Here is a 26,414-nt window from a genome sequence, read left to right as displayed (position 1 = left end):
TAAGTAAACTGAGCCCCAGAGAAGTAAAGCAACTTGCTCAACGCAACACAGCGATGATGAGGTACGGTTGGGATTCCAACCCTGGTCTGTCTGACTCCAAATGATCTGCTCTTTTTATCTAGCCCACCACGTTGTATCAGGTGGCTCGTTATATTTCAGATACATAGAGGATTCCAGTCTGAAGAAGAAATGAGCAAATAACCCCCCATCCCTTTGCTGACAGTCAATGTAAAGACAATAGAGATTAGTGGACCTGCCAGTGAAAAATGTTCCATGAGGATCCGTTGTCTTTAAAACTGGTTCACACAGGAACTGGTTCAGGCTGATTAGGAGGCTAAGTTACAGATGGCAGTAAAGCAGTTCAGTTCTGGTTTGAGTTAAGCCAGATCTAGGTTAGTCTTTATTCTACCACCCTCTTAGGATAGTGACTGTGACAATTAAAAGAAAGACCATGGGTAAGAAAGTACACAGCTCAGTGCCTGACCCATGGCTGAAGCTTACTACATAGTCCCTTAATCTCACTGACATTCAGATACAGTTGCTCACACAGAACTGCATATATTTGCCCTGTTCTATCTTTTAGATGCCATGTTGATACCACATTGATTCCCATAAAATCACAGCTATTTGATTGTCTGGAAAGGTAGAAACCAGGAAGCCTGCATCCATGGTAGAGTCATGAGAGGGTCCAGAAAGTTATGTGTGTCTTCTGCTCTAACCCACTTTGGGATCACATGGTCAAGAAAGAGCTGAAGGAAAACGCCTGCCGTGTCCAGTAGAAACGGTCTGTTACAATTGCCCTCCATAAAGTATTTGCTCCTACTACAGAGCACGTCAGGAGGCAGCCTCTGAACTGAGAAGAAACAGGTCTACTTGGGATTTATGGTTCGGTGTCCTCTCATCTTTTAGTCAGAGAGCTAACTGACTCACGTTTTCCTCCCACATAAATTGCCTTTGTTCTCTCTCTCTTAGGAGGCCTGGATCGATCAGGTAATGAGATTTGAAATGTCTGTCTGTTTCCCGTTAAGTGTCATGAAGGACAGCATCATTCTCAAAGACGTGTTCCTTGTGCAAGGAAATAAGCAGGGAACTTTGAAACCTAGTTGGTGAAAATGGCCTCAGTGGGACCGTTTAAATAAACAGACACTGTGCCTCATTTTAAGACTGTTTCTCCTGTTATTTCTGTGAAAGAGCACCCTGCTTACCCAGGTAGCATGACATTTACTGATTCCACCAAACCACCGATAGAATTGCATCCTTCAAAGTGAGAAGCAACATGGTCCAGGAAGAAGAATTATAGGAGAATGGATGAGAGAAAAGTTGTGACTGCTAAGAGATGAGGAGAAATGATCGGGAATGTCATGAAGAAAAAGTGTGGGATTTGGGGTTTGAGACAAGTTACAACTCAATTCTTCAACAGTTACCTAACCTTGAGCAAATTGCTTGACCTCCCTGGAGCTTGGTTTTGGAATCCTGTTCTGTAAAAATGAATAGGATAATACCTATGGAAAAACATTTATGTGAGCTCTTATACATATATTTAAAAATCTAATAAAAATTCAGCAACTCAAACATATCAGCCTATTTGACCTAAGTAAACTGCTATTTCAAAACACAGAATTTATGGCAAGGATCTGCTACATTAGCAGAAAACAGTTGTTCTGTCTCAGAAGGTTCTGGTTAAAAAACAGTTAGAAGGGAGCAGGTGGCAAAATCTAACAAGATATTGGTAGACCAGTTCAGAAGATAACACTCAGCCCTAGTTAACAATACTGTATCGTATATTTGAAAATTGCAAAGAGAATAGATTTTAAACGTGTCTATCACAAGAAAAATAAAATTTGTAATTATGTGAGGTGATCGGTGTTAACTAAACTTATTGTGGCAATCATTTTGTAATGGGTACATATATCAAGTCATTATGTTGTATACCTTAAGCTAACACAATGTTACATGTCAATTATATCTCAATAAAACTGGGGAGAAAAAAATATAACGCTCAGAGTTTCTCCTTTTGACTAGTTTGACTCTATTTTGATGCGGGGCGGGCGGAATTACGTGTGATGTATTTTTATACAAAAGAGAGCAAATAAGAGGGTGGGTTATTTTTCACAAGTTACGCAATTGATTTCCTGTGGTATCTTGTTTTGTGCTCTCTCACATTTTGACGATAACAAACTTCTTTTTTTGTTTCATCCCTCTGGAGTAACAGGATATTATCCTGGCATGTTAAAGAGGGACTTCATGATATGGGGTGCCTACATGTTTACACTCTTTTTTTAAAATTAATTAATTAATTAATTTATTTATTTTTGGCTGCATTGGGTCTTCGTTGCTGTGCATGGGGTTTCTCTAGTTGCAGCGAGCAGGGGCTACTCTTTGTTGCAGTGCGCGGGCTTCTCATTGTGGTGGCTTCTCTTGTTGCTGAGCACGGGCTCTAGGCGTGCAGGTTCAGTAGTTGCAACATGCGGGCTCAGTAGTTGTGGCTCATGGGCTCTAGAGTGCAGGCTCAGTATTTGTGGCGCACGAGCTTAGTTGCTCCGCGTCATGTGGGATCTTCCCAGACCAGGGCTTGAACCCGTGTCCCCTGCATTGGCAGACGGATTCTCAACCACTGCGCTACCAGGGAAGCCCCATGTTTACACTCTTAAGAGTGCTAATTGGGGCTTCCCTGGTGGCGCAGTGGTTGGGAGTCCACCTGCCGATGCAGGGGATATGGGTTCTTGCCCCAGTCTAGGAAGATCCCACATGCCGCAGAGCAGCTGGGCCCGTGAGCCATGGCCGCTGAGCCTGCGCGTCTGGAGCCTGTGCTCTGCAACGGGAGAGGCCACAACAGTGAGAGGCCCACATACTACAAAAAAAAAAAAAAAAAAAAAAGAGTGCTAATTACCATTAGTATAGAATTATAATCAAATAGTTTTAATACATTTCTAGGGAGTATAGAGAAATACTTCCAATAATAGGAAGTAATAGATGAAAGCAATTAATATATCAATGCAAAAGTTCTGTTTACACATTAATATTACCATAGTGTTAAAGCAAAATATAAAGTAAATCGATCCCTCAGCTCTCTTCATCCCTAGCAAAGAACAGAGATTTTACAGGAGATGGGGCATGAGACAGGTGTCCCATGAACCCTGGGGACAGGTCTAAAGGAGAATTACCCCTGCCACCTCCTATGGGGCTTTGTAGTTTTCAAAAGGTTTTATCATACTGTCTTATTTGATCTTCACCACAATTTGGAAAGAAAGGCAATTCAATTTAAAGAGATGGAAACTGAGGCACAGGGAGGTTGCCATTTGCCCACCTTCACCCAGACAAGTGGCAGTCCCAGGACAAGCCTTCATCCCACCCCACCCCTACACAGGAAAGCATAGAGGAGACAAAATATCTATTGGTTGCTTATATAAAACTCAGGAACTACTTTGAAGGGTAATTATGTAGCAAACATAAATGAAGGGCTTCCTGGATATCACATTTAGGAAAGAGGAGATAATGTTATGGAAAAACTTCCCCCTCAAAATATGTAGAAACTCTAAAGAACTATAGGGATTTATAAATCTACACCCGTATCCAGTTACTGTTGGCATGAATCTTATGATAAAGTTGCTACTCTCAGAGTTTTTTTCCAATTCTCCAAATCACAGAGTTCTAGACTGAAAAAAAAACTTCTCAAATTTCAGAAGAGAGGATAGCATTAAATATAGACTCATGAGTTGCATGGGTTTGCAATGATTTTGAACAAAATCATTTAAAATAATGTTTATGGTGTTGTTTGAGTGGATAGAATTTTAATGTTTTGCTTGGTGCTATCATTTGAAGTTAGAAGGGAATAAAAGGAAAGCAAGAAAGTACAGAAAGACACAGGATAATAAACCCTGAATCTAATAATAAAATTCAAGTCCAGCATGTTTCACCATTAAATAAGCTAGGTACATCTGATATAATGACTGAAAATTAAGAAAAGTTGAGTCTTTTGAGGCTAAAATTATGAGACTCTCAAAGCATGCCTTTGTTCTTCCAGGATGGCGGGAAGATGTACTCTGGGCCAAGTACAAGGTGCGGCAATGAAGAGCACATCACTTCCCCACAGAGGAGCCAAGATGCACAGTATACACTTATAGACAAGTAAATTAGGCATTGAGTTCTGCAACCAGAATAGTCCTTACAGATCAGGAGCTCAGTTCCCATCTTTTAGAGGAGAAAAATATCAGGCCTAAAGTGGATAAACGCCATGCTCAATGTCCCTCACCTCCTAAGTGGCAGAGATAGGACTAGAATCTGGACATCCAGATTCTCAGTGAATGCCTTGTACACTAGACCATGTATCATGTTTTCCTTTTACACTTACCTCCATTCTCAAAGTCTTATAGAATGAGCATGTATTGTTTTCATGATCAGAAAAAAATTTAATGAAGGAAAAATATACCACAGGAAGCACATAGAAGGTGGACACCCTAGGTTGTGAAGCATTAAGGAAGGAGCGGAGTTTGGATTGAGAGAGTCTAGATGGGGAGAGATGGTAGTGGAGATGGCATTTGAGGTGATGGAAAAGTGGGATGGAGTGAGTGGTGGGAACATGGTGGAACAAAGACAATAGGGCCAGAGTATGTAGAAGGTACTGTGAACCTTTGCAGAAGAATGGAGACTGGGGGTCTTTGAGGGATGACTCATTCCCCTTTGCATCTCAAGACTTTGGTATATTGGGGATGTTTAATATCCTGGAAGGAAGGGAGAAAGGGTGGGAGATGGGAAGGCAGGGATGGGGAGAGGAAGAGAGGGAGGAAGGAAATGGTAAAAATATGAGGATAAGGGAAGTTGAAACCACATTGTGGAGATTTTGCATTGTTAATTCTTGGAATTTGGACTTCATTTATGAAATTAAATGAATGTACTGATATGACTTCTGATCAGGGAAGCTACTTGATTTGGATTATATTTTAGGAAGACCATTATAGCAGCAATAAAAAAAAGATGAATTGGGAGGTGAAAAGACTGGAAATATGGAGGTTTGAGATTTTTAGAACCTCTCATACAGTTGTTTCTTTTCTCTTTAATTTTGATACTCTGGTTAAAGTTTCCAACACTCAATTAGCAAACTGTTTTGAACGTAGGGGCTCAAAAGATATCTTGAATTGTTCTTTTTCCTGAGTGTTTTATAAGCCCTGAGCTGGCAAAATGTATTAGCTTAACTGATTATATTTAAATCTGAATCAAAATTGTGGATTTAAAAGCTGCAGTATGTTTTTTTTTTTTCTTTACCATCTGGTCCTTTACTTTTCTATTTTTTACTTTTTTAACATCTTTATTGGAGTATAATTGCTTTACAATGGTGTGTTAGTTTCTGCTGTATAACAAAGTGAATCAGCTATACATAAACATATATCCCCATATCTCCTCCCTAAAGCTGCAGTTTTTAGACAAAAAATATAGGTCAAATAAAAATATCAAATTCTAAATATGATTAAAAACTCACAGCCTTGGGCCTCCCTGGTGGCGCAGTGGTTGAGAGTCCGCCTGCCGATGCAGGGGATACGGGTTCGTGCCCCGGTCCGGGAGGATCCCATATGCCGTGGAGCGGCTGGGCCCGTGAGCCATGGCCGCTGAGCCTGCGCATCCGGAGCCTGTGCTCCGCAACGGGAGAGGCCACAACAGTGAGAGGCCCGCATACCGCAAAAAAAAAAAAAAAAAAAAAAAAAAAAAAAACAACTCACAGCCTTTAAGATAAAACCACCCTGAAATATTAAAAAAAACAGTATGCTATTATCAAAATATAGAGTTGTTCATATAATTAAAAAAAAACACACATACACAAAATGTCTTCCTGCACAGAATTCTAAAAGACACATTTTTCCAACCAAACTAATGAACATGAAGAACTTAAAGCAAACAAGTTCTCACTCCAGCCAGTGACCAGCAACTCTGCTCTCCATCTTTTAGGACACCACAAATCTCACGGAATGAGGTCTTCAGAGAAAAAATCCCCATAAAGACAAAGCTACAAATGACCAATGGAGTATGGAAGCACGTAATTCCTAGTCTATGCTTCAGTTAACAGGAGGGGGAACGACGGGCAGAATGTAGAGATGAAACCCTGGGCTCTTGGAGGCTGAGCTGTAAAAAAGCTCTAAAGTTAAGGAGAAGAATAAGGAGTGGCCTGAATTGGGGATGGTAAATAAGGTGGAGTAAAATCTCACGAAATAATGAAGTAACAGAAAAGGAAGGAGCAGACAAAAGCAAACCCATGAGAGACAGATCTATAGAAATTACCAAATCAACCATGGGGCCTTTAGAATGAAGGGATCATTCATGCGCTGCAAAAGATTAAGCGAATCTGCAAGAGCCATAAAGCCTTACTTCTCTGGAAAGAGAATTCAAAGCTGCACAGGAATTCAACTAACGCACAGACAAATATCCGGTGACACTACCAGGAGTTCAAAGATGCTCTTTGCCTAGAGTCCAGTGTATTGGGGGAAAATGGCTTAGGAGGCTTTAGGAACAAGATACATAAGAGCAACCCTATAAATATAACAAGGCAAGTGAAAGGTGAAGATCTTACAGGGGGGAAAAACACACCTGAACTAACACAAGTCATGGGAACATAAATCGTCCAGGGTAAGTATTGATGATTTCATACCACCTTATTGAGCTCTTCAGTAAGTTGACTCTTCAAAACTATTGGAGAAGTTTTGCATGTGGTATTCTCCAGCCTAGGGGAATAATGTGTTACAGGATATCTCTCACCCCCTCTTTTTTCATCCAGTCAGTTTTCTCTTTCTATTCACATCAGGACTTATTGAGAACATCTGCTCCATTCATCACGACTCCACAGAAGCAAGGGCACTGTTCACCTCAGAACCCTGAGAAAATCTTCTGTCTGTGTGCCTGCGATGGATGCCCAGAGCTTTCAGGGGGAGGCTACTCATGTACCAGGTCTGTCCTTAACCACTGGGAGATGAAAAAGAAATGGCATACAGAAAGCAAAACACGCGTACGTCCTGCCCCACCCCCCCAACAGGAGTAAAAATCCACTGATGACATTAAAGGACTTTGAGTCTTCTTGTTTTGAGGATTCTGGAAGTATCTCTTTAGAAAAGTCACATTCAAAACTCATCCGCCAAGGCAAGTGACTAATTATTTTGGAACACAATGAATATAAACCGTAAAGCTGGAGTTCAGACTTAGGAAAGAGAGGAGATGGGTACATGTCTAATGTCAGGAGCAGGCAAGTAACTCAGCAAAATCCAAAAACAACGAGAAACCATAATGGCTACAATTAGCAGAGGCTACCCATGATGACACATCTGGAGAGGAGAAGTCAGATGATGTGAATAAAAAGTTCACTCAGGGGCTTCCCTGGTGGCGCAGTGGTTGAGAGTCCGCCTGCCCATGCAGGGGACATGGGTTCGTGCCCCGGTCCGGGAAGATCCCACATGCCGTGGAGCGGCTGGGCTCGTGAGCCATGGCTGCTGAGCCTGCGCGTCTGGAGCCTGTGCTCAGTAGCGGGAGAGGCCACAACAGTGAGAGGCCCGCGTACCACACACACAAAAAAAAGTTCACTCAGGATGCTGCTGAATGGTCAATGAGTTTGTATTTGATAAAGGATTTAAAGTTAGAGGATTAAGAAAACCTAGGAACCTCCATAGCAGTTTGTGCTGTGGTCAGAGGCATTGGTCAGTGTGGTGGGGATTATGCTCGCCCCCAAGTTTCTCTCCGAGCTGCACCCTCAGCGGGAGACACAGGGTACAAATTCATCATTACCATGACCGTTTTCTTGGCGCAGCTGGGGCATGGTGAAGGAATGAGGATTCTGTGCTCAGGTTTCTTCCCAACCTTCTCAGTGTGGTGTCCCTCTCAGTTCAGCCGACAACAAGATGAGCAGACATGTCACATTCAGGAAATGCACAGAGGTTAAATAGTCTGCTGCCATCTGTCCCCCTTGGGGTGGAGCAACACCAAAAGTATTTCCCTAGGCTGGGCAGTGAATTCACTCATCTGACATGGTGAATAGCTGCTCTCCTGCCTGGGTCAAATCCTCACTCAAGCTTCTTTTACACCAACATTCTTAAAGGAAGGACTCTACATCCCAGAGATAGACATGAACCAGGAGAGAAACCAGGAGTCATGCAAAAGGGGGATAAAGGTATTTTTCCAAAGACATATTTAGACTGATGGACAAAAGGAGCACCCAGTCTTGCACACTGCAGGCATGCAGGGCTGGGCTGATGACTCATGTCACAACTCAGACAGGAGGCAGGTGAGGCCTCAGCAACAAGAGCCTTTGAACAACCAGTTGATTGCTGTTCTCTCCCTCTGAAATTCCCTTCCTGCGTACTCATCCCTTATGGCCCGATATTACCCATCCTTCATGGTTTAGCTCAAGTGCTACCTCCTGCAGGAAGCCTTCCTGGCTTTATGCAGCCAAGTGACATTTCTCTCTCCTCTCAGTTCCCGTGACCTGTGTTTCTCCTGCAACCCATGCGGCATCTTCACTAAACCCAGTAGTGTTTAAGAGCTCAAATCTGGAGCCAGACTGCCTGGGTTCATAATCTTAACCTATCTGTTGCCGTTTCATTATTTGTGAAATAGGATAACGGAATCTACTTCACCGGGCTATTGTGAGGATGAAGTGAAATAACTTTCTTAAAGTGCCCTTCCCCTGGGAAGAGCTATATAGGTGCTTACCATTACAATTACTATTACAAGTGGTTTAAATCTATACTACTCAACCACCTCTAACAGATAGTAGCTCCTGGAGGCCAGGATCTGTGCTTGATTTGTTTTGTCCCCCACAAACTAGAGCACAGTGCTTAGGACACAATGACATGCATAAGTAATGAATATAACATTCACTAGTGTTTTTAGATGTTTGTATTTTAAGGGTAGAGTTCTTGGGCAGCAGGGAGGGGAGGCAGGCAAGACCAGGGATGAAGGAACCGGCCATTCTCTATATCAGCCTCTGCCAAAGCTGCCAGGGGTTCAAGGAACAGAGTTAAATGCACTGGCCAAATTCAGACAAACATCACCATCAAGGGGGCTTAATTCATTAGAAAGAGAGAGGTGGTGAGAGACTCGATTCTTCAGAAAGAGAGACTCAATATAAGATAGAACTAAGCTATTTTGGACCTGTTTATTTCAAGTCAACACAATAGTATGTGTTTGCAGGGCCCAGAAGGCCAGTAATATCCAGAGTAGGCTGAGGTTTTGTGGTCAGAAAAATACATATCAAAATCCTGCCCCCATATGTGACCCTGGGCCAGGATGTAAGCTTTTCTGTAAAATGGGAATAAGCATACCTAACATTTGGGACTGGTGGAAGGCTTAGCAATAAGCAGCCAGTCTAATTTGGACCCATAGCAGATGCTCAGCAATTGGCATTTATTCTTGTTCTTGTTCTTGTTATACTTGGCAGGTTAGAGAGCAGCCTGTGAGCATAAGATTCAATTCCAAGTCCTAGGGATGGTGGGCCTGGCACAACCTGGGATGATGCTGGACTGGCCAAGGTTGGACCCAGTAACTAACACTGGCAAGGATGGAGAAGGCAGAGGCAGGGGCTTTGCCCAGCCCTCCCATCTTAACAGTTTTTTGCATACAAACTGACCACACACATATTCTGTGATCCATTCTCCAAGAATAGCTCCACCTTCATTACTGGCATCACTCAACCAGAAAACACAATCCTGTGGTACTTCCTTTGAAGGTAAGGTAAGCTGGGGGCTGAGGCAAGGCTAGGACAGAAAAAGGAAAGCCAGTTAAAGAATAGAGATATTTGGGAGAATGAGAGACCATTGAGTTGAAGTGGTGTAATTCCATAACAGCTTGTTGAAAAATGAGAAAATCATTCAATATACTTTGCCAAACAGCTGCTTTGATTTTTTTTTTAAAGCATGAACCAACCAAGTTGTCCAGCTGTCAGAATTGTGTAGCCAAAGCCACAGACTATGTTGCTCTAAGAAATAAAGGATGGCTTCAGCAGGCATGTTTAATAGGCCAAAGAATGGCATTAAGAATTCTAAAGGGAAAGATGGAGGAAATACAAGCAAGCAGATTTTCCAAAGCTATTTCTGCCTATAGTATATTAGTGGAGGAACCCCAAATTCTTCAAGATTTATGTAAAGATGACACACATAGTCACAAACAAGGAGGGACCCCAAAGATAACACAATTATGAGTATTTTTCCAGAAATCAGATTGCACGGAGTTGGGGCTATTGAGAGGTTCTCAGAGCCAGTGATTTAAAGATATTATTCTTTTACTTTAGGTGTTAGTAATTCAAGGGCGTCTGGGCTTTTTCTCTCTACCTTTTCTTCTAAGAAGAAAGGGGGCCAGGATAGAAATTAGCTGAAGACAAAGGGACAGTTCATTGCTGCCTCTTGTTTTGTTTTTTTTCGTTTGTTTGTTTTTGTGTTTCTTTTCTTCTTCTAAGTTACTTGTAAGCCTTTGCCTGTACATTAAAATACATCCTCATTTTTAACTGGTTGCTAAGAACTGAAACTGAAAAGGGAGGCCTAAGAGGGATGACAAGCCTTTAGGGGAAGGATGTCCACAGAAAGCAACTACCAAATTAGAGCTGTCTCCTCATTCATCTGCCAGGCCCTGAGGCCTTTGCATGCCCTAGCTTCACATGACTGCATATCCCAGGGATCATTAAAAAATATATAAATTTTACTTTTATCAAAGCAATTCATGTTCACATTTTAAAAATCAAATACAACTAAGAGGTCTATAATGAAAAACTGCATCCTCCTGGCCCACCCCATGGTTTGGCCCCAGGCAACAACTTAAAACACTTGAATTGTTTCTTCTGGCATCTATCGCCACATCTCTCATAATATATTCCTAGTGCTCTTTTTCTTTTGAAGATATTATTTGTTAATTTCCTGGCATTTTAGTTGATGATTTAGCTCTCTTATATCACCTCACCTCTCCTTTCCATCCAATATAGATATCATTTCAGTTGTCTATTGGGGGATAACAAATCACCCCAAAATTAGTGGCTTAAGGAAATAACAATTTATTATGTTTTGTGATGCTCTGCATCAGTTGGGTGTTCTTCTGGCTTCACTTATGTAACTGCATTCAGCTGGTGAACTGGCCAGGAGCTGGACTCAGCTGAGCTTTCATTCAGGGCTCCTTGGTCCTCTTCCACATGCCTCACTTGGGCTTGCTCAGAACATGGCAGTCTCAAGGCAGCATTCCAAGAGGAAGCATCCCTAAAGCTTGAAAACAGAAACTACAAGATCTCTTAAAGTCCAGCTTCACAAGTCTTCAGCATTCGCTTCTACCGCAGTGTATGGGTGCATGTAAGGGACAGGGCAAGCCTAAACCCTGAGGGAGGAGAAGTCAGCTCCACATCTTGATGGGAAGAGTGACAAAGCCTCATTGCATAAGGCATACAGGATGGGAGGTATTTGGAAATAAGTTACCACAGCTATATCTAACTCTGGTTAATTAATAGCAGTATTTAAGTTATTGTTTAAATACTGAATAAGGCAGAGACCAATTCTACAGGTATAGTTCCATTTTGCACAACATATTTACTTTTCCTAGAGTTAATGATTATTTTGTTTTTATGTTTGCTTTTGATGTGAGTGGTCTTCAGTGTACCTATCCTTAGTTTTTTTCCATCAGATCAATTGTGTGTTCACTTTTCAAATGTAACAGACGGCCAGGAGGGCTTCTCTCCCAGAAGTTTCTATCTTCCATCCTCCTCCTGCAGTCTGAACTGGCTTTTCTCTAGAAAAAAGCTGTCATCTTATGACTTCACTTCACCACTTTCACCCTTTGTTGGGTTTCTCTTTCCTGAATGCTTCTTTCTTTAAAAAACAAACAAAAAAAACCCAACAAAAAAACCCTCCTTTATTTTACACATCTCTAACAGCTTATTAATAAAGGTGGGGGAGAAATAAACATTTTAACTCCTTCTTTTCAAAGCATCTTGAATCTCCAAAAGTTCTCTGGGGACATGAGGCACACAAAATTGAAATTATGACTTTGCAACACCAAGTTTTCATAATGCTGAAGAAGAGTGGGGATGGTTTCGTCAGGTCAGTATAACTGTACAGGGAGCTCTAATGAGTGCAGAGTTTTAAAGGATACGTATAGAGTGGGGAAATAATGAAGGTGACCAACTGGTCAGAAAATAATAATTAGATTTACATGATTCTTACAATAAGTGTGAGGACAACCAAAAGGGCTTACTTAGTTTTGTAAGATTCAAGAAGGAAGTATTGGAACTAATGGCATAATTTTTATGTGAAAATATATAATGGTATAATTATAAGAAAATAGATAATGGTATAATTTTTAATGAAAACTGAACTTCATTACCGATTCTCTTAGAAAAGAGAATATTTTCTATGTATGTACCACATCTTCTTTATCCATTCCTCTGTTGATGGACATTTAGGTTGCTTCCATGTCTTGGCTATTGTAAATAGTGTTGCAGTGAACATTGGGGGTGCATGTATTTTTTCAAATTATGGTTTTCTCAGGGTATATGCCCAGTAGTGGGATTACTGGATCATATGGTAGCTCTATTCTTAGTTTTTTAAGGAACCTCCATACTGTTCTGCATAATGGCTCTGCCAGTTTACATTCCCACCAACAGTGTAGGAGGGCTCCCTTTTCTCCACATCCACTCCAGCATTTATTTTTTGTAGATTTTTTGACAATGGCCATTCTGACTGGTGTGAGGTGATACCTCACCAGTAGTTTTGATTTGTATTGTAGTTTTGATTTGCATTTCTCTGGTAGTTAGTGATGTTGAGCATCTTTTGATGTGCTTTTTAACCATCTGTATGTCTTCTTTGGAGAAATGTCTATTACTCAGACATAAAAAAAGGATGAAATAATGCCATTTGCAGCAACATGGATGGACCTAGAGATTGTCATACTGAGTGAAGTAAGTCAGACAGAGAAAGACAAATATCATATGATATCACTTATATGTGGAGTCAAAAAAAAAAGACTACAAATGAACTTATCTACAAAACAGAAATAGAGTTACAGATGTAGAAAACAAGCTTATGGTTACCAGGGGGTAAGGTGGGGGAGGGATAAACTGGAGATTGGGATTGACATATAAACACTACTATATATAAAATAGATAACTAATAAGGACTTACTGTATAGCACAGGGAATTCTACTCAATACTCTGTAATGGCCTATATGGGAAAAGAATCTAAAAAAGAGTGGGTATACGTATATTTATAGCAGATTCACTTTGCTCTACACCTAAAACTAACACAACATTGTAAATCGACTATACCCCAAGAAAAATGTTAAAAGAAGAGAGAATATTTTCAACTCTGAAAAGGGCAGAAAATACGTGGATATGTGGAGACACTACCAGTGTCCACTGATAGCTTGTTCTCTCCTTCCTGATACAATGGAGGGTTGTGATTCCCTACCACTTGAAGTTTGGCTTGGCTATGTGATTTGCTTTGGCCATGATATGTCACTAGAAGTGATATGTATCATTTTGAGTTTAAAATAGTTAATTGCCTGTGCATGACTTTCCAGCATGATCTTCCAGTCATTGCAATCATGTAAACCCATTTTGATACATAAGTGCAACACTAAAGTATAATTGATGCTATTTGTCACTGCAGCATAACCTAGCCTAATCCAAATAAAACAAGAAAATTGAAGCCAAACACAGGTGAAGTGATCATAAGAAAAAATTAGGGTGTTTTTAATGTGTTTCCTGGCCTTGAAAAGTTATAAAGGGCAACATATATACTCATTAAAAACACAATCTTTGGAGTTTGAGACCTGGCTTTGAATCCTGATTACTACTTACCATATGGGTGACTTCGGGCAAATAGTTAGCTCTTTGGGTCTTGGATTCCTGATTTGTAAATTTCAGATATTCATGCCTACTTCATAGATTTGGGGGAAATTAAATTAGATAATGTAGGTCAGGTGTCTATGCAGCGTTTATACATGCAACTTTTGGAATATATGGTTATTGCTGTTTTTGTTAAGAGAACTTCCTAATTGTAGCCTCAAAATTCTGCCAGAAATCTTATAAGAATTAAGATAGAAAATACTATCTTGCTTCACCAAAAGGAACATGCTGCAAAAATATATATTGCACTTAATGTCTATCCCAAGTAGTTTTCTGGGTCAAATGATAAAATTGAATATTTGTGAACTCTAAGAGAAGAAAGATGAGAAAAATAATATGTTCATGAAAAACAAGATACATCTTAAGCTTTCCTTTTCATAAAATAAGATTATCGGAATGGTAGATTTGGGGGAAACTATAGATATAGTGTAATTTGGGGGAAACTATAGACATAGTGTACCCGACCACACCAAAACATTTCACAATGTCTCCCTTACAGATAAAAGTACAAAAATGAGGATATCTTAACAACAAAATCTAATAGATTTGTAACTGAAAGGGCCAATACTACTGTATGTCAAGGGAGACATGGCACAGGGCTTTGTCTTTGCACCACATTATTCATTCATTTATTCCAAAGTCATTTATTGAACAACTACTACCTAATAGGTGTGCTAGGTACCTGGGGTGTAGCAAGGAATAAACAAACTTGTGTTAATTTTTTTTTTTAATTGAAGACTCAGATAAAGGCATAGAATGTTGAACCAAATCCTCTTTGACACAAAATTGGGCCAGAGAGTAAATGCATTGAAAAGAATAATCCAAATGCAAAATGATGTTAAGAGATTATAGCAGGAGATCAATTCTAGCATTTTGTTGTGCTACTCTCAAGAATTTATTTGATCTCTCTAAGCCTCAGCTTTCTTGTGGATAAAATGGAGACAATGATATCAGCTGGTTGACTTGTTTTGAGCTTTTAAGATAATGTATGTAAAGAATACAGCACTGTGCCTGGAATATCCTAGATGCTTAAAATGTAATCACTTTTATTGCTATGGGAATTACCTTTCCACAAAGAGTCATTTGTTTATGCATGCAAGGATTCTCAAAATGTACCAGAAGGCAAAGAGAAGTAAGGTGAATGGTTCAAGGTCAAATAATGAGAAACTGATAGTATCAGAACTTAAAGTCATTTTTCCCTATTTCTGATTAAAAATTTAATATTCTTGTAGTGACCAATATTTGATATTCAAACTCCTGTCATAAAGAATGCAGTTATTGAAACAATTTCAAGGTACAATAATTTGAGAGTGCCAGGAGATCCTTTGGAACTCAAAGGGAAATTTTGTTATCCACATAGGAATTTCTGTTTCTGTTATTTTAAGCTAGTTACAATTATTGGAAACCAATATTGCTTTAAAAAAAAATCGGTGATATTCCTTTCATGGGAAAATCAACTTACCCTAATAAGAAAGTCCTTTTCTGCAACTGCACACAAGTTAGATGAAGAAGAGAAGTTGGTAAAGCATGAGAAGCCTTTCTCTTGGCCATCACAAGGGTGAATAGGCTGGATGACATGAGTCAGAGTAATACTGAGCATCTTACATGATCCTTATGGCAACCCAATGATGAAAGTAGTTAGTGTCCTAATTTATGTAGTGAGAAAATAGGCTCAGAGGGGTTAAGTGACTTTTCAAGTCACCCAACTCGTATATACTTGAAGAGAGACTCAAATCCAGGTCTTTGCAATTCCATCTCCCATGCTCTTTCTCCTCTTCCACATCGCCTCTGGCATGTTTTTCTGCCTATGATGAGCTGCTGAGTCCTTAGCATTACCTCAAAAGTACCTGCTCACAAGGTATGTCATACTTGGCTAATTCCCACTACCCAGAGAACAGTCCATTCTATGGGGTTTTTTCTTTGTTAGGTCAATATAAAAATAGTGCAAAGCTTGGGAAGTAGATTTTAAGCTATTAAAATCTTACCATCTTAACAATACTACTTTAATTGTGTTTATATGCATTCATATTTTTAAATAATTGTAATCATACTCTCTATATAATTTTGTATCATTTGTTCACTCGTTAAACGCATATTTACTGAGTATTTGTTATGTTCCAGGCACCATTCTACCAGTGGGAACTACATATGGTAGAGAACAACAAAGTCCCTGATCTCTTTGAGATTACATGTGCTGGAGAAGACAGATAACAAACAATATAAATCAGTAAGACATATTGTACATTAGATGATAAGTGCTAAAGAAGAAATTTAAAAAAAAACAGGCAAAGGGGGTAGAAGTTTGGGTGAGGATAAGAGGAGCAGTTGAAATTTTAGATAGATTCCAGGAAACACTTTGCTGAAAAGTTAACAACTGAGAAAAGACCTAAAGGAAGTGAGACAGTGAGCCCAATCTGTGGGATGGCAGGCAGAATTTTAATATGACCCCATGGTACCCTTTGTTCCTTGGTTTGATTTCCATGATTATGCTATGTTATGTGGCAAAAGGAATTTTGCAGACATTGACCCTAAGACAGAAAGTTTATGCATATGGGCCTAACCTAATCACATGAGCCCAATAAAAGCAGAGTTTTCTCCAGTTGGTAGCAAAAGAGAAAGTGAGGAACAACATAAGGGAGGTTCTCTAATGCTCAGATGGAGGGGGCCACATGGAAGGACCTCGGAGAAGCCTCTAGAGATGACAGTGAACCCTCCAGCAAACAGCCAGAAAGAAGATGAAAATCTCAGTCCTGCAAATGCAAAATACTGAATTCTACTACCAACAACTTGAATGAGCCTGGAAGCAGATTCTTCCCAAAGTCCCAGGATAAGAGGCTAGCTGGTTACACAACACAGGGAATATAGCCAATATTTCATAATAAATACAAATGGAATAAACCCTTTAAAAGTCATGAACAACTATGTTTTACACTTGAAACTTATATAATATTGTACATCAATGATACCTCAATTAAAAAAATAAAAATAAAAAAGGAGTCCAGCTGGCTTTCACCTTAATTTCAGTGTGCATGGAGCTGACTGAGCCAAGTGTAGAGAAGTGAGTACACAGAGGTATGGGCATTGTTTCATGCTTGTATTCCTGATGACAAGGATATTTTCATTAGCTATACAATATTCTCATGTGTACCACAACTTACTTAGACCTTCCCCTCTGACTAATTCTGTTGCTTCAAGTCTTTTTTCATTAGACATTGCCGCAACAAGTACCTTCATTCATATAGCATTTTTCCTTAGTTGGCTAGTTTGTCTTTCCAAAGACTGTTATTTTACAATAATATATAGGCCTCAATTTCCCTGGATTCTTGCAAGCACTGACTATTATCATTCTTTTAATTTTCCCTATTTTAATAAGTAAAAGAACAACAATTAAAGTCTTTTCTGTGAATACTTACAAGAATGAAGATTTCTCTCAATTTGTTTCCTCATAGCATTTCCGTTCATTGATTTTCGAAAGAGGCAATGTTGCTTATTGAGTTACTGACAGGTAAGGCAATCAATAGAAAGAGGTTTCAGACTTGATTTGGATCATGACTTGCTCTTCTTCAATCCTCTATGTCTCCAGTTCTTCACCTAGGAAATGAAGACAAAGTCTGGCATCGTATCAAAACAATATTTATAAAACATTTACAGAAGTGTCCCTGCATTTCTTCCTATTAACCTATATATTTTCTTTCAAAACAAAAAAAAAGTGTTGTAGAGTGCAAATAACTCTATTGTATTAAGTAGTCCTCAATCATCTAATCAGCATGCTGTGTAACTTTGAGTAAGTCACTTCAACTCTTCGTAGCTTAGTTTCTGCATCTATATAATGAGGAAATGGGAGTAATTTTCTAGCCAATCCCTGCATGCTATGAGTGTCTATGATCTTACATAGAAACTATCCACATAATTTACCAGACATGGGCTCTGGTAAATCCTATCCTCTCTGCACAGATACAACGGGTCTACATTTCACCCCCAAATTAGTTATTTCTGATCAACTTCCTCAGACACACCTTTACAGCTCCCTATTCCATTCCTGTTTACTCTGTTATCTCTTCAAATAGTTACATCTTAGCTTTTACTTTTAAGGTAAAAAATTAAACCCAGGTGGCTTCTTCTTCTCTACAATAAATATCAGTGATCAAAGAATTATAGACATTGAAAAATGTATTTATACCACTGAAAAGCATAACCCCAATAAATAGCCCTCTGAGAAATTTAACAAAGATTCAAGGAGTGAAAACACAAATAAACAAGGATTGAGAGGGTGATGAAAATCACAGGTCTGGAAGATATTTTAAAACTCACAAATGAATAATAAATGCTGCTTTATTCCAATACATTTAATAAAACAGATGGATGATTTTCAAGGGAAAAGTATGTTCCCAAGTTGGTTCTTAAAAAAACAAGTAATGAGCAGATCAATAACCAAAGATAGAATTGAGTAGGTATCAAAGGGACATCATTGAAGAATAAATATGGCTAATTTTGTCTCTCAACTCTTTCAAACTTTCAAAGGCAAGAAAATTACTCTGATTTTGAAAATATTTATTAAATAAATATGTCTTTAAAAACAGAGCTCTGGGAAACTTTCCCATTCACTTTGAGGTTAGCATAATTTTAATATCAAACCTAAAAAGGATCACAGTAAAAGAAAACTACAGATCAATCTTTTTATTCCTAAAGATACAAGAATCCTAAATAAAACATTATTAGATTCTGTCAAGCAAGATAAAAATAGAACACTCTGAAATTAGCAAGTGGGGTTTATTCCAGGAATTCAAGGATGGTTTTACATGTTAATTACATTAACAATTAAATGGGATTTAATGAAATTCAACATCCGTGATTATAAACCTTTTATAAACAGAATTCAGAAAGAAAATTCCTTAACATAATAGTTTTCAAAAATTGAGGCCCATATATTATTGTAAAATAACAATCTTTGGAAAGACAAACTAGCCAACTAAGGAAAAATGCTATATGAATGAAGGTACTTGTTGTGGCAATGTCTAATGTCATAATAGTTTTCAAAAATCACACCTAATGAGAAAAATTAGACATATTTGTTCAAATGTTATAAATAAAGATGAAGCTTATCCTTATTTTTTTTCTATATTGGAGATCTTAGTCAATCGATAGAATAATAAAAATAAGTAAGAAAAATAATTGGAAAGGAAAATGTAATCATCATTTCAAAATGATATAATTATCTATCCAAGGGCAAGAACGATGTCTCTTTTTTTTTTAACATCTCTATTGTAGTATAACTGCACTACAATGTTGTGTTAGTTTCTGCTGTATAACAAAGTGAATCAGCTATACATATACATATATCCCCATATGCTCTCCCTCCTGCACCTCCCTCCCACCCTCCCACCCTCCCTATCCCACCCCTCTAGGTGTACACTAAACACTGAGGTGATCTCCCTGTGCTATGCGGCTGCTTCCCACTACCTATCTATTTTACATTTGGTAGTGTATATATGTCCATGCCACTCTCTCACTTATTGAAGAGGATGTCTTTTCTGGATTGCATATTCTTGCCTCCTTTGTCAAAGATAAGGTGACCATATGTGTATGGGTTTATCTCTGGCACTTCTATCTGTTCCACTGATCCATATTTCTGTTTTTGTGCCAGTACCATACCGTTTTGATTACTGTACCTTTGTAGTATAGTGTGAAGTCAGGGAGCCTGATTCCTCCAGCTGCTTTCTTTCACAAGATTGCTTTGGCTATTCGGGGTCTTTTGTGTTTCCATAAAAATTGTACAATGTTTTGTTCTACTTCTGTGAAAAATGCCGTTGGTAGTTTGATAGAGAAAGATTTGAATCTGTAGATTTATTTGGATAGTACACTCATTTTCATAACGTTAATTCTTCCGATCCAAGAACATGGTATATCTCTCTGTTTGTATCATCTTTAATTTCTTTCATCAGTGTATTATAGTTTTCTGCATACAGGTATTTTGTCTCCTTAGGTACGTTTAGTCCTAGGGATTTTATTTTTTTTGTTGCAATAGTAAATGGGAGTGTTTCCTGAATTTCTCTTTCAGAGTTTTCATCATTAGTGTATGGGAATGCAAGAGATTTCTGTGCATTCATTTTGTATCCTGCTACTTTACCAAATTCATTGATTAGCTCTAGCTGTTTTCTGGTAGCAACTTTAGGATTCTTTATATATAGTATCATGTCATCTGCAAACAGTGACAGTTTTACTTCTTCTTTTCTGATTTGGATTCCTTTGATTTCTTTTTCTTCTCTGATTGCTGTGGCTAAAACTTCCAAAACTATGTTGAATAATAGTAGTGAGAATGGGCAACCTTGTCTTGTTCCTGATCTTAGTGGAAATGGTTTCAGTTTTTCACCATTGAGAAAGATGCTGCCTGTGGGTCTGTCATATACGGCCTTTATTATGTTGATGTAAGTTCTCTCTATGCCTACTTTCTGGAGGGTTTTTATCATAAATAGGTGTTGAATTTTGTCAAAATCTTTTTCTGCATCCATTGAGATGATCATATGTTTTTTCTCCTCAATTTGTCAATATAGTGTGTCACATTGATTGATTTGCGTATATGGAGAATCCTTGCATTCCTGGGATAACCCCACTTGATCATGGTGTATGATCCTTCTAATGTGCTGCTGGATTCTGTTTGCTAGTATTTTGTTAAGGATTTTTGCACCTATATTCATCAGTGATATTGGCCTGTAGTTTTCTTTTTTTGTGACATCTTTGTCTGTTTTTGGTATCAGGGTCATGGTGGCCTTGTAGAATGAGCTTGGGTGTGTTGCTCCCTCTGGTATATTTTGCAAGAGTTTGAAAAGGATAGGTGTTAGCTCTTCTCTAAATGTTTGAAAGAGTTTGCCTGTGAAGCAATCTGGTCCTAGGCTTTTGTTTGTTGGAATATTTTAATCACAGTTTCAATTTCAGTGCTTGCGATTGGTCTGTTTATATTTTCTATCTCTTCCTGGTTCAGTCTTGGAAGATTGTGCTTTTCTAAGAATTTGTCCATTTCTTCCAGGTTGTCCATTTTACTGGCCTATAGTTGCTTGTAGTAATCCCTCATGATCCTTTGTATTTCTGCAGTGTCAGTTGTTACTTCTCCTTTTTCATTTCTAATTCTATTGATTTGAGTCTTCTCCCTTTTTTTCTTGATGAGTCTGCCTAATGGCTTGTCAATTTTGTTTATCTCCGTAAAGAACCAGCTTTTAGTTTTATTGATCTTTGCTATCATTTCCTTCATTTCTTTTTCATTTATTTCTGATTTGATCTTTATGATATCTATCCTTCTGCTATCTTTGGGTTTTTAAAAATTCTTTCTCTAATTGCTTTAGGTGTAAGGTCAGGTTGTTTATTTGAGATGTTTCTTGTTTCTTGGGGTAGGATTGTATTGCTATAAACTTCCCTCTTAGAACTGCTTTTGCTGGATCCCATAGGTTTTTGGTTGTCATGTTTTCATTATCATTTGTTGCCAGGTATTTTTTGATTTCCTCTTTGATTTCTTCAGTGACCTCTTGGTTATTTAGTAGTGTATTGAATAGCCTCCATGTGTTAGTATTTTTTACAGATTTTTTTCCTTTAATTGATATCTAGTCTCATAGCATTGTGGTCAGAAAAGATACTTGATATGATTTCAATTTTCTTAAATTTACCAAGGCTTGATTTGTGACCCAAGATATGATCTATGCTGAGGAATGTTCCATGAGCACTTGAGAAGAAAGTGTATTCTGTTGTTTTTGGATGGTATGTCCTATAAATATCAGTTAAGTCCATCTTGTTTAATGTATCATTTAAACCTTTATTTCCTTATTTATTTTCCTTTTTTTTAAAAGGAGAAAATCGAATTTAATTTCATATATACGGAAACCCCACACTTATTTATTTTCATTTTGGATGATCTGTTCATTGGCCATGGTGGGGTTTTATAGTCCCCTATTATTGTGTTATGGTCGACTTCCCCTTTTATGGCTGTTAGCGTTTGCCTTATATATTGAGGTGCTCCTAACTTTGGTGCATATATATTTATAATTGTTATATCTTCTTCTTGGATTGATTGCTTGATCATTATGTAGTGTCCTTCCTGTCTCTTGCAACATTCTTTATTTTAAAGTCTATTTTATGTGATATGAGTATTGTTACTCCAGCTTTCTTTTGATTTCCATTTGCATGGAATATCTTTTTCCATCCCCTCACTCTCAGTCTGTATGCGTCCCTAGGTCTGAAGTGGGTCCCTTGTAGACAGCATATATATGGGTCTTGTTTTTGTATCCATTCAGCCAGTCTATGTCTTTTGGTTGGAGCATTTAATCCATTTACATTTAAGGTAATCACCAATATGTATGTTCCTATTACCATTTTCTTAATTGTTTTGTATTTGTTATTGTAGGTCTTTTCCTTCCCTTGTGTTTCCTGCCTAGAGAAGTTCCTTTAGCATTTGTTGTAAAGCTGGTTTGGTGCTGCTGAATTCTCTTAGCTTTTGCTTAGCTGTAAAGTGTTTAATTTCTCCAGTGAATCTGAATGAGATCCTTGCTGGCTAGAGTAATCTTGGTTGTAATCTTGGTTTCCCCTTCACCACTTTAAATGTGTCCTGCCGCTCCCTTCTGGCTTCCAGAGCTTCTGCTCAAAAATCAGCTGTTAACCTTAAGGGGATTCCCTTGTATGTTATTTGTTGCTTTTCTCTTTCTGCTTTTAATATTTTTTCTTTGTATTATATTTTGATAGTTTGATTAATATGTGTATTGGCATGTTTCTCTTTGCGTTTATCCGGTATAGTACTCTCTGTGCTTCCTGGACTTGATTGACTATTTCCTTTCCCATGTTAGGGAAGTTTTCGACTATAAATCTCTTCAAATATTTTCTCAGACCCTTTCTTTTTCTCTTCTTCTCTTGGACCCCTATAATTCAAATGTTGGTGTGTTTAATGTTGTTCCAGAGGTCTCTGTGACTGTCCTCAATTCTTTTCATTCCTTTTTCTTTATTCTGCTCCCTGGCAGTTATTTCCACCATTTTATCTTCCAGCTCACTTATCCATTCTTCTGTCTCAGTTATTCTGTTATTGATTCCTTCCAGAGTATTTTTAATTTCATTTATTGTGTTGTTCATCACTGTTTGTTTGCTCTTTAGTTCTTCTAGGTCCCTGTTAAACGTTTCTTGTATTTTCTCCATTATATTGCCAAGATTTTCGATCATGTTTACTATCATTACTCTGAATTCTTTTTCAGGTAGACTGCCTATTTCCTCTTCATTTGTTTCGTCTGGTGTGTTTTTATCTTGCTCCTTCATCTACTGTATATTTGTCTTCTCATTTTGCTTAACTTACTGTGTTTGGGGTCTCCTTTTCACAGGCTGCAGCTTCATAGTTCCCATTGTTTTTGGTGTCTGCACCCAGTGGCTAATGTTGGTTCAGTGGGTTGTGGAGGCTTTCTGGTGGAGGGGACTGGTGCTTGTGCTTGGGTGGATGAGGCTGGATATTGTCTTTCTGATGGGCAGGACTGCGTCTGGTGGTGTGTTTTGGGGTGTCTGGGAACTTATTATGATTTTAGGCAGCCTCTCTACTAGTGGGTCGGGTTGTGTTCCTGTCTTGCTAGTTGTTTGGCATGGGGTGTCCAGCACTGTAGCTTGCTGGTCGTTGAGTGGAGCTGGGTCTTAGCATTGAGATGGTGATGTCTGGGAGGGCTTTCACCGTTTGATATTACATGGGGCCGGGAGGTCTCTGGTGGACCATTGTCCTGACTTGGCTCTCCCACCTCAGAGGCTCAGGCCTGACACCCGGCTAGAGCACCAAGACCCTGTCAGCCAGATGGCTCAGAAGAAAAGTGAGAAAGTAAAATAAATAAATAAATAAAATAAAATAAAATAAAATAAATTAAAATAAAATTAAATGAAAAAGTTACTAAACTAAAAAATAAGAAAATATTATTAAGAAAAAAAAGTAAAAGAAAAGAAAGAAAGAAAGAAAGAAGTGAGCTACCAAACCAAATAACAAATTCACCAATGATAACAAGCACTAAAAACTATACTAATAAAAAACAAAACAAAAAAACCCGGACAGACAGAACCCTAGGAGAAATGGTAAAACAAAGCTATACAACAAAATCACACAAAGAAGCATACACATACACACTCACAAAAAGAGAAAAGGAAAAAAAATGCATATATTTAAAAAAAGGAAGAGAGTAACCAAATCAATAAACAAATCTACCAATGATAATAAGCTCTAAATACTAAACTAAGATAAACATAAAGCCAGAAACAAATTAGATGCAGAAAGCAAATCCCAAGTCTACAATTGCTCTGAAAGTCCACTGCCTCATTTTGGGATGATTCCTTGTCTGTTCAGGTATTCCACAGATGCAGGGTACATCAAGTTGATTGTGGAGATTTAATCCCTGCTCCTGCGGCTGCTGTGAGAAATTTCCCTTTCTCTTCTTTGTTTGCACAGCTCCTGGGGTTCAGCTTTGGATTTGGACCCCCCTCTGAGTGTAGGTTGCCTGAGGGCATCCATTCCCTGCCCAGACAGGATGGGGTTAAATTAGCAACTGATTAGGGGCCTCTGGCTCACTCAGGCCGAGGGGAGGGAGGGGTACGGAATGTGGGGTGAGCCTGCGGCAGCAGAGGCCAGCATGATGCTGTAACATCCTGAGATGTGCCGTGTGATCTCCCGGGAACTTGTTCCTGGATCTCGGGACCCTGGCCGTGGTGGGCTGCACAGGCTCCTGGGAGGGGAGGTTTGTATAGTGACCTGTGCTTGCACACAGGATTCTTGGTGGCTTCAGCAGCAACCTTAGTGTTTCATGCCTGCCTCTGGTGTCTGCACTGATATCCGTGGCTCACAGCTGTCTCTGAAGCCCCTTTAGGTGGTGTTCTGAATCCCCTCTCTTCGTGTACCACGAAACAATGGTCTCTTGCTTCTTAGGCAGTTCCAGACTTTTCCCTGGACTCCCTCACAGCTAGCTGTGGCACAGTAGCCCCCTTCAGGCTGTGTTCATGCAGCCAAGCCCAGGCCTCTCCCTGGGATCTGACCTCTGAAGCCGGAGCCTCAGGTCTGAGCCCCCACCCACCCCGGCAGGTGAGCAGACAAGCCTCTCGGGCTGGTGAGTGCTAGTCGGCACAGATCCTCTGTGCGGGAATCTCTCCACTTTGCCTTCTGCTCCCCTGTTGTTGCGCTCTCCTCCAGGGCTCCAAAGCTTCCCGCCAGCCCACACCCCATCTCCACCAGTGAAGGGTCTTCCTAGTGTGTGGAACTTTTCCTCCTTCACAGCTCCCTCCCAGAGATGCAGGTCCTGCCCCTATTCTTTTGTCTGTGTTTTTCTTTTTCCTTTTGCCCTACACAGGTACGTGGGGAGTTTCTTGCCTTCTGGGAAGTCTGAGGTCTTCTGTCCGTGTTCAGTAGGTGTTCTGTAGGAGTTTTTCCACATGTAGATTTATTTCTCATGTATTTGTGGGGAGGACGGTAATCTCTACGTCTTATTCCTCTGCCATCTTGAAGGTCCCTCCACCATGTCTCTTGTTATTTAACATTATGGCCTGAATGGCTAATACTTTCTGGAACTTAGTAGGAGTTGAAATATTTATTGAATAATAAAATATGGAAAAATTAACTAAAATTGTTCAAAGATAACAGAATGACAGAATTCGAAAAGGTAAGCAAATTTCAAAATCTATGGCATTCATGTATAGAAATAACAGCTGGAATAAAATTACATCTTACAGAAAACATGTACAGAACCTCTATAAAGAAAACTGTGAAAGAAGACTTGAATATCCCTGAGACATTCATGTTTCTAGATAAGAAGACTCAAACAAGTAAGAGTGTGAATTCTCTCTTAAATTAATCTAAAATTTTATAGACTATTAAAAATTGCAATGAAGTTTTTTCAAAGTGGTAAACTGACCCAAATTTCATTTCAAAAAATATAGTTGGGAGCCATAAGAAGAATACATAATAGAGAAGAACAAGGAGTGGGGACATTTGTCATTGAAGATATCAAAATGCACTACAAAATGAATATCTTTAAACTGTAATACAGATCCGGCAATGGGTGTGGCTATTAGAGATATAAAATAGAGAACCTAGAAATGGATCCAAGATTTATCAGAATATAAAATATGATATAGATATACTATAAGAATGGTGAGAACAAACTGTCAGATGTTGCTTTAGTTTCCATTTATTACAAAATAAACTGATATCCATATCACAACATAAACAAAATTACATTCCAAGTTAAAAATTTAATTAGGAAAATTATAAAATAAATAGAGGGACTTCTCTGGTGGTGTAGTGGTTAAGAATCTGCCTGCCAATGCTGGGGACACGGGTTAGAGCCCTGGTCCAGGAAGATCCCACATGCCGCAGAGCAACTAAGCCTGTGCACCACAACTACTGAGCCTGCGCTCTAGAGCCCGTGATCCACAACTACTGAGCCCGCATGCCTTAGCTACTAAATCTCGTGCACCTAGAGCCCGTGCTCTGCAACAAAGACAAGCCATAACATAACTTTAAAGAGAAGCCCACACACCACAACGAAGAGTAGCCTCCACTCACCAGAACTAGAG

At 39.0% G+C, this 26,414-nt stretch overlaps 1 long non-coding RNA gene across 1 annotated transcript in view; it reads right to left on the bottom strand.

Annotated features, from left to right (window-relative positions):
• The window catches only part of LOC309800854, a 111,471-nt gene that overhangs the window by 28,034 nt on the left and 57,023 nt on the right, over positions 1 to 26,414 (bottom strand). The window contains exon 3 of the long non-coding RNA XR_014293506.1: positions 17,267 to 17,444. This is a non-coding gene — a long non-coding RNA (uncharacterized lncRNA). The remainder of the gene's footprint in view (positions 1 to 17,266; positions 17,445 to 26,414) is intronic.

The sequence above is a fragment of the Mesoplodon mirus genome, assembly GCF_964341445.2.
Source record: "Mesoplodon mirus genome assembly, chromosome: 1".
NCBI classification, from domain to species: domain Eukaryota; kingdom Metazoa; phylum Chordata; class Mammalia; order Artiodactyla; family Ziphiidae; genus Mesoplodon; species Mesoplodon mirus.
Note: the sequence above shows the minus strand (reverse complement) of the source record. Positions and strands in the feature narration are given on the sequence as shown.